This window comes from Anser brachyrhynchus (assembly GCF_964034855.1).
Source record: "Anser brachyrhynchus genome assembly, chromosome: 2".
Classification (NCBI taxonomy): Eukaryota; Metazoa; Chordata; class Aves; order Anseriformes; family Anatidae; genus Anser; species Anser brachyrhynchus.
In genome coordinates, this window is record NC_137695.1 from 121,339,934 (window position 1) to 121,349,655 (window position 9,722).

Here is a 9,722-nt window from a genome sequence, read left to right on the forward strand (position 1 = left end):
ATAGAGAATAAAAAGGGCCTATTTTTGTAAAAGGCTGAAATTTATGTGTACTGCTCCTATTTATTTTCATTTTAGCTACAAGGTACTGTTATAACAAGTGACAAGAAATTTGCTTTTAAAAGATAACAAAAAACTACAAGGTGAATAGTAATACAGTGAGAAATCCCTTTAAAAATCCTGGATTTCAGGTATGCTATGAAGATTTCATTCAGACCTCCTTTGGGCGTGCATTAAACTACAAGTGTCTAGATTTGGCCACGTCTAACCACATCTTGAAAACCTCAAAACCTGGAGACTCCACAACCTCTATCAGCACATACTATCCTCAGAGTGAATAAGTTTTTGCAAACACCCAGTTTAAAACTCCTCCCAAGCTGCAATTTATTCCCACTGCCCGTTGTTAAACCACCTGCCGCTGCCAAGAGTGTGACCCTGGTATCTCTGTAGCTACTCTCCAAGCTGCTGTTGTATTAGGCCCCTTAGCCTCCTCTTCTTCATGCTAAATAAGCCTGACTTCCTCAGGTTTCATGGGTACACCATACACTCCAGGACCCTGACCTTCTTAGCTGCCTCCTCCTGGAGACTCTCCAGTTTCTCCACAGCTCTCTTGCAGGAAGGTGGGGGGCAACCATGGGCATGGTCTTTGGGTATGGTCTCACTGTCATCTGCTTGTCCTTGATCTGCTAGCCATAATCCATAATACACCTACACGTGTTTTACCTTTTATTTTTATTTTATTTTATTTTTTTGCAATGAGAGAGTGTCATTGGCTTTTGTTATGGTGTCCACGATAAACATGCTTTTCTGTGAAAAGGATCGTTAATTCAACTCAAAAAAAAAAAAAAGGAATATCATTTTTTGACATGTCTATTTAGCATTTATTCAAGGACCACGTGATACATTAGCACACTCAAAAACCGTGATTTGCAACAGTAAAAATGTAAGTGAAGTTGAACTTCATTGCAAGGGTACAGCAATGAGCATATTAAGATCAACAGAGGTATAAATTCATGTTCAATTTTCAAGTTGCCATTACGCTGGACTCTGAAATTATTTTTCTTAATGTAATTCACAATTTTCTAAATCCAAATGCAGGCAGGGGAGGATCAACTACTCTCTGAACCCCTAAGCCAGGTCAGTCCCAGTCTCCAGGCATACATCCGCAAAGAGCTGCTAATTCCCTGCAATTTAGTCCCTTCTGTGCAAAGTGGAGGACACACAGTACTCCTGGATAAATGCACTCCTGCCTCTGCTTCTACTGTCTATGGCACATGAAGAAAGACCTGAGGCTGTTCAAGTTCACCTAACCTCTCCCTGATAATCCTCTCCCTGCTTTCTACTTTCTGCTTACTAAGATGCAGATTTCTTTCTGCTTCACGAGAAGAAAAAAGAAAGTGGCAATTTGGAAAAGTTTTGATTTTTAGATCAGCTACAAGTCATTTAAGGCCTCGCAAAAAGAGAAATTGGAAACAGATTTATTTTTTTTTTCTTCACATTTCCTTTCACTGTCACATGAATTGTTTCATAGTCTTGCTTCCTTTCCTTTTTGTGTGCACAGTACTTGGAATCCTCAAGGGCTCTATGACAAAACAGAAAAGCAGCATTGTCTCTGAAGTTTCAGATGGCTAAGAGCTTTATTGATAAAAATGCTCAGAAATGTACCTATTGCCCACACAAAGAAGTGAAGCTCCTTAATTACTGTTGCCAAAAACACAGTCCAGACAAAATCTGGAACATCATGATTTATTTTTTCTTTAAATTCCCAGACTGAGTTTTCTTTTAAGGTACTTCTGAGGAAATCCACCCTGGAAGTGTCTTCAAAGGGCTCAAGTATTTGCAGTTTTCATTAAACACTTCCACTGGAGCAATCACCTGAGCATCAGTCTAGATTTAAAGCAGTCCCTGTTACGAAATTCTTTGGAAAGTCTTCAAGACATGAGAAAAACCTTAGACAAAACTAACGTCACTTGCTTGAACAGCAAGGGTTTCCACCAAGGGGTGTGAAGAGGAAACATGCTCTGAGCCCATCTTGTGTCTTGCTTACACTGAGGATGACTTTATTTTCTACCTATTTAATTACTTAATTAATTCAATTTCTATGTAATACAGCTACAGCCTGTGTCTACTACTCATTTATTTATTTATTTATTTATTTTAGAAAAAAAATGGCCGTATTGAGTCAGTGGGAAACGGGTGTAGTCCATCATTCCAAGTGCTTCAGACTTGAGATGCTCCATCCGCTATCCTGAGGGCACCATAATGGTGACACAGGAGAAGCTTGAGCCTCTCTGTCCATACTGTCTGGGCAGAAAATTTCCAACACCATGACACTGAGTCTGTATATTTCAGGTAATTTATTGGAAAGGTGCTTGTTTTAAAGGATTACCAGAATGAAACACTTAAAACAAGAAGCTTATGATCACATTGATCTCAGATAGGTAGTTCTTCGTCCATTTTCATTCTGTACTTGTTGAAGGCAGAAGTGTTAGCAAAAGGAACAGAATATGATATTGTAATATTGTTCAGACCCTTACCTTTGAGAAGGTGAAAAAAAAAAATCTCAATGGCTGAAAAAGAGAAGTCTACTATTGTCAAGATTTTTAATACCTAATATAGAGAAATTTAGGATTTTTCCAAGAAGAGAAAAACATTTCTAGAGATGCTGCAAAGACTGCACTGCCGATCCTCAAAATCTTTAGTTTATATTATTTTTCCCATTCTTTCCCTACAAAGGCAGCACAAACTAAGACAGTGCAGACAAATAAAGATGAACTCCCTTAAAAAAGATAACACTGTTAAAGATAACATTGAAATAAACTTTCAGTTTTGAAAGTTAACATTGAAATGTTAATTGTTTGTTATCATGTAAGCAAACCCTTTGTGCTTTGTCTATTATATATTAACCAAATGACAGTGAAATGTTGGTGTGTACAGAAGTGAACTTTGCATTTTGAAATAATTCCTGTGTTACTGAATGTTAGTTCAAGTGAAAAGAAAACTAGACCAAATGAAAATATAAGTGGCTTGGTTAAGCCATGCTAATTTTTCTGTTTTGGCTTAAAAATCAAAGCTTTATGAAATGCCAGTGACAGAATTTTCTTCTTGGTTATCAATATGTCATCATCGTAAATGTCATCACATTTTGATAAGGAATTTGCAATCTAAATATTTGACCTGAGTCTATATAATCTGAATTTTATTTCCCATAACATCCTCTTTCCTCCCTCTCCTCTTCCCAGTGTCCTGGACATGTGACTTGAGATGGACTCAAGCCACAGAAATTCAAACCACATTCCCACAAGGAATAGGAGCGAAAGAATATAGGAATTATTCATGCACTTTTTCTCCCTCAACTGCAATTTTCATAACAACGCTGAATCTCAGATGTGGAGTTTCAGAAATGGGCAGTTACTGTTCTCATTTTCCTTTTTCATGTGATTCAGCAGATACGGCCTCAGGAAAATTGCCTCTCTCTTAACTACAGAAATCATGCCAAACTGAAGGCAGCAACAGGCATGGTCATAACAGACTCCTCATCGGGGAGATTATTTTCCATTTGTTTGTCCTAATGCAGTTTTCATAGGTGGAAGTATTAGACGTGGAAACAGAAATCCAGAGAGTGTTACTCAGCAAGGACTTCTCTCTGATGATCCCAATCAGTGCCTAGAACGAAAAAATTCTGTTGCACACACACACATCCCAGCCCAGTCATAAGACAAACGCACAAGAAAGCTGTGCGTAGTCCTGATTCAGGCAGTCAGTGTTGCAAAAGCTGCCTGTGACTAACATGATTCAACAAAAACTCAGTGCTTGCTGTCAGTGATTCAAAGCATCACAATTTCTACTGAAGAGAGCTGGCCAAACAAAAAGTGACTCTTTTTTTTAAAACATTTTTTTTAAACATTGCACAAGCTTTCTTGTTTTAATTGTTTCATCTCCTACAATGGCTAAGCTAAGAAACTTAACTTTTATATTATTTTTAAGTATCATACTTAAATATAGAGCTATATATAAATAACAGAAGGAATTACTTGCACACACACGCACAGAAATGACAATTTCCACATTAGCATTATATTTAGGTGCAAATGTAGACCCATAAATCTATTTCTCTCACTGTCTGTGATTTCTTCCTTTAAAATTAGGATTTATTTATTTATTTTATTTTTTATTATTTTTTCCCCTCTGGCTCTATATTGCTTTTAGATGTTCTGGAATCTGCATCATACCTGTGGTAGGCAAGGACCTATTTATTTTAGCTTTCACCACAGGTGCAAAATCCCTTCAGCTGACAACTGAAGTTTAGGTTATAGCTCTTTCTTCTTGAGTCAAGTTTGACTGAATGAGTCTGCAGAGCTGGAGAGCAGCACAAAGTTATTTTATGTTTATGTGCATGAGAGTGTAAGACACTGACTTTTTCTCAGTTCCACCAGCAGAATGGTGACAGTCACTAGAAGTCCGTGTTGTACAAAGAAAAGGTAATGTGAAGGAAGCAATAATACTGCATTTTTTATGTTGTTAGGATAGTACTGGTAAACAGTAGCAGAGAAAAGCACTGTAAGCTTCTTGTAAAAGGAAGGAAGAGAAAAGGACTTTGTTTCTCCATGTGCAAAATGAACAAAAGGACAACAAATGCCAATGACAAAAATAAAAATATCCAAATAATTTCAGTAGCAAACAGCTGAGAAAATAGTGAGCAAATTGTTGTTGCTGGTACAGAGGCAAGAAAGAGCCTAGATAAGTATGATGGAGGTGATTCAAGAGGCCTCAGCATGCTGCTGAGAGGCATAACATTTCCAGATAAAGAAGTGTACAATAGTTCTCATGTGCAAGGAAGGCCAAAACAGAAGCCTGCTGTTAGCTAGCTGGAAGGAAGTCCAAATGCTTTCAAAACGTATAAGGCAATTTATATTAGTTGGAGAACCAAGTCTTGGTATTTTAATGATTGTAAGATGGGGTGTTGCAATTGCTTAAGCAACAGAGCAGGCTTTTGTTTGTTAACATAAATAAGTAAAAATGTGCATGCGGTGAGGGAACGTCTCAATTTTAAGAAACAAGCCAACAAAAAGTGTGTGGGGAGGTACAGAGTTAGGGAAGGTCAAGTCGTGCTGATGATGGATGGGAATAAAGAGATTATTTGCATGACACTGAAATGTAGGAGAAGTTGAGCTTAAGGAAGCGCAGGAGCTGCCCCTCTAACAGTATCAGACAATTACCATTAAGTTGAAGTGGCAAGTGGAGTGGCTGTGTACTTAAAATCACACAAAGCTTAGATATACCCTTGTCACAATTGAACTTATTGTTATGATTTGCAGGAGCAAAACTGGTAGGAAATAAGCAAGCACAGAGACATCCTCCCTCACGTGAAGTTCACACCGTGACTTTCAAGCTCTAGTTACAGACATCCGTGAATTTGGGGGATAAATTTATGGAGTTTGGAAGGAAGAAAGGATATTGCCAGTAGCTTAAACCCACTGTACAAAAATTTGCACTTTCACTACAATATCAAATAAGTCATCAAAATCAAATAAAACATACAAGAAAAAGCATGCATTAGAAATAACAACAAGCTGTCAAACTGAACGGTAATAACTCATCGCCGCCCTCTGGATCTGACCCCAGAACTCTGCGGGTGTCCTCTTAACTGAAAACATATGCCCCGACTGAGCAAAGCCAGTGAAAGACCTTCCCTGGTTTAAACAACAGGAACAAACAAGGGGTGTGTAAATTCAGAGTTCCCAGTATCTTTCTGGTACTTCAGGGCATTCATGAAAAGATTGAGCCCTCTACTGGCCGCTGCATTTCTTTCCCCAAGTCAAGTATTAGAGATCCTATTTCTAGCAGTCTTCTAATGAGTGAATAAATGCTTTGGCAAATTTACCAGACCAATTATGCTGCAAATGTCAGTGCTTTATGGCATATCTTTTATTATGGCATACCTTTTTTGGTCAAAATCTATTAAAATGAGATTTAATATGGGTTCCAAAAGTCATCATTACACCTGCATAAAATTATTGTTGTAAGAAAAGGACTTATAAGAAGAGTAAGCAAACTTGTGAAAATTCAGTCCTGTAGGAAATATCACATACAGGAGAGATTTAACCTTCCTCCTACCATTAAAAAAAAAAAAAAGTCGCTTCAAATACCTGTAACATGCACTAAGGTTTTAGAAAATTATGGAAAGCAGGTTAAAACATTGGCTTTTCCCTTAGTACAGAATTTACAAATATTTAATCTCTTAATATAAAAAAATAATAAATTTTATTTTATAAAATAAAATTTTATAAATTAAAAATATTTATTTTATAAAATTATAATTTTATGATTATTTATTTTATAAAATAAAAAATATTTATTTTAGTTGCACCATGTCCCCATGCAGAAATAGTTTACACTGAGCTATTTTTCCTCAGTATGTCCAAGGACACCAAACCCCACTCACTGTTATCCTGTAAGACATTAAGTTTAATTATTGTAGGACTACAACTGAATTAATGTTTGGAGCTTGAGAGTGTGACTGAAAAGCCTTCAGACACTAGATGAGTGTGCGGGATGTCTGTGTACCGACTAAGAGAAGACTACGTGGACGGTCTCACTATCACACAAAGAAAGAAAGGAGCAACTGGCTTTTAGGTACACGTACAACATGACAGCGCTCAGGGCCTCGCAGAAGCACTGCTGGGAACCCAGCCCCGTACCATACCACGGCGGTAACTTGGGGGGAGAAACCCCAGCCTGAGAGCCCCCTGCAAACACCAACTGTTAACACCGTGGCTCAGCTTTTGCAACTTCCTTCCTTCTGTGCTTTTGCCCTTCATGCGGCTTAACAGAACCCACAGCAAAGAACAATTTTTATTTCCCCCCCATCAGTCAATCTACTTGAAAAAATGGTATTTTTGGCGCAGCAAAACTCCCAGACTAGACATGGGAATCAGCTAGTCCAGCAGTCAGTCACACAAAACAGCAACTAGAAACACGCCTTGTCTTCCTTAGACAAGCCTGCTGCTTGGGCTGTGCAGGCTGCTGCTGAGACTGCACATGGGAGAATGCACTGACAGATCACAGAATCACAGAATCGCCTAGGTTGGAAGAGACCGCCAAGATCATCTAGTCCAACCTCTGCCCTAACACTAACAAGTCCTCCACTAAACCATATCACTAAGGGCTACATCTAAACATCTTTTAAAGACCTCCAGGGATGGTGACTCAACCACCTCCCTGGGCAGCCCATGCCAATGCCTAACAACCCTTTCAGTAAAGAAGTTCTTCCTAACATCCAACCTAAACCTCCCCTGGCGCAACTTTAGCCCATTCCCCCTCGTCCTGTCACCAAGCACGTGGGAGAATAGACCAACCCCCACCTCGCTACAGCCTCCTTTAAGGTACCTACAGAGAGCGATGAGGTCGCCCCTGAGCCTCCTCTTCTCCAGGCTGAACAATCCCAGCTCCCTCAGCCGCTCCTCATAAGACTTGTTCTCCAGACCCCTCACCAGCTTCGTTGCCCTTCTCTGGACTCTCTCGAGCACCTCCATGTCCTTCTTGTAGTGAGGGGCCCAAAACTGAACACAGTACTCGAGGTGCGGCCTCACCAGAGCCGAGTACAGGGGGACAATCACTTCCCTAGACCTGCTGGCCACGCTGCTTCTTATACAAGCCAGGATGCTGTTGGCCTTCTTGGCCACCTGAGCACACTGCTGGCTCATATTCAGCCGACTATCAACCAGTACTCCCAGGTCCTTCTCTGCCAGGCAGCTTTCCAGCCACTCATCTCCCAGCCTGTAGCGCTGCTTGGGGTTGTTGCGCCCCAGGTGCAGGACCCGGCACTTGGCCTTGTTGAACTTCATACAGTTGACCTCAGCCCATCGCTCCAGCCTATCCAGATCCTCCTGCAGAGCCTTCCTGCCCTCAAGCAGATTGACACACGCACCTAACTTGGTGTCATCTGCAAACTGACTGAGGGTGCACTCGATCCCCTCATCCAGGTCATCGATAAAGATATTAAAGAGGACCGGCCCCAGCACTGAGCCCTGGGGGACTCCACTAACTAAGCCTCCAACTGGATTTGGCTCCATTCACCACAACTCTTTGGGCCCGGACATCCAGCCAGTTTTTAACCCAACAAAGGGTACGCCAGTCCAAGCCACGAGCAGCCAGTTTGTTGAGGAGAATGTTGTGGTAAACGGTGTCAAAAGCCTTACTGAAGTCAAGATAGACCACATCCACAGCCTTCCCCTCATCCACCAAGCGCGTCACTTGGTCATAGAAGGAGATCAGGTTCGTCAAGCAGGACCTGTCTTTCATAAACCCATGCTGACTGGGCCTGATCGCCTGGTTGCCCTGCAAGTGCCGTGTGATGACACTCAAGATAATCTACTCCATGAGCTTCCCTGGCACTGAGGTCAAACTAACAGGCCTATAGTTCCCCGGGTCTACCCTCTGGCCCTTCTTGTATATGGGCGTCACGTTGCTAGCCGCCAGTCGACTGGGACCTCCCCCGATAGCCAGGACTGCCGATAAATAATGGAAAGCGGCTTGGCCAGCTCCTCCGCCAGTTCGCTCAGTACCCTCGGGTGGATCCCATCCGGCCCCATCGACTTGCATACATCCAAGTGTCGTAGCAGGTCGCCAACCATTTCCTCATGGATGAAAGTCTCCAACCCCCTCCACCCATGCCCACCTCCCAGTTTGCAGGATGGGAAGTTCTGGGTTGTTCTTTCCCCAAACTGCTTGAGAGCCCCACAGCAGACACATTTCTCAAAACTACTGCGAGATATTCCACTAATCACTTGGTTAGATCACATACAATCAACAAGGACTTCCAAAACACCCACGTACAGCTCCTGTGCCACTCTTAAGTCTACATCCATACAAGTCAATTGCAGTCGAGAAATGATCCTGGACTCCAGAGCTCAGCAGTCTGAACTATTACATGATCCTCAGCGTGTTTTTGGCCTAAGCAAACCAGCTCCATCCCTCAAAATTTCCCATGCACGGTTCAGTAGTCTGTGTGATCCCAGGACACTTCTCAGCCAGCAGTCCACATGTAGCACCTCTGCCTTGGAGTCTGAAACCATTTAGTAGTATGTGTAACTGGTGTTAGTGCCAGGGCATAATTTTTGGAATGCTAAAGCATAGCTTTTGTGAGTGCTAACAGGATCGTGCTGGTACAGGTTCTGCCTGGCAGTTTTGTTTCTGAAAAAGATGAAAATCAGCAAAGAGAATCAGGACCAGTGTCGCCAGGATGATACCTGCCATCATTCTCCATCCATTCTTGTACATACTGGTAGGGGTGGCAACCACCTTCTCTGAAGCTGCACTCAACTACAGCCCAAAATGTCACACTGATGTGATTAGAACATCTTCCAACTTATTCCACAGTTTCATTTACAAAGAATGGTGCATGATCAGAAAAAGGGCTACTAATGGTAGTAGAGTCTGGCAGAAAAACAGAAAGTCATGGAAACAAAAGACAGGCAGAATGAATTAAGATGGTTCGGAAGACTTTCAGATGAAGTTGGAAGGAAATCTTCAGATCCAAGGAACACGGAGAATTTCCATGAACTTTTCCATCATATAAATCCACCAACTTTCAGAATAAAACACATGAAAACACAAGCCGTGGAGATCTCTAATCACACTCACCATAACGTGGCTGAACCTGTCAACAAGGATAATCCCTCAGGCAGAAAGCCATGCACACAGGATGGACATAGCACAGCTGA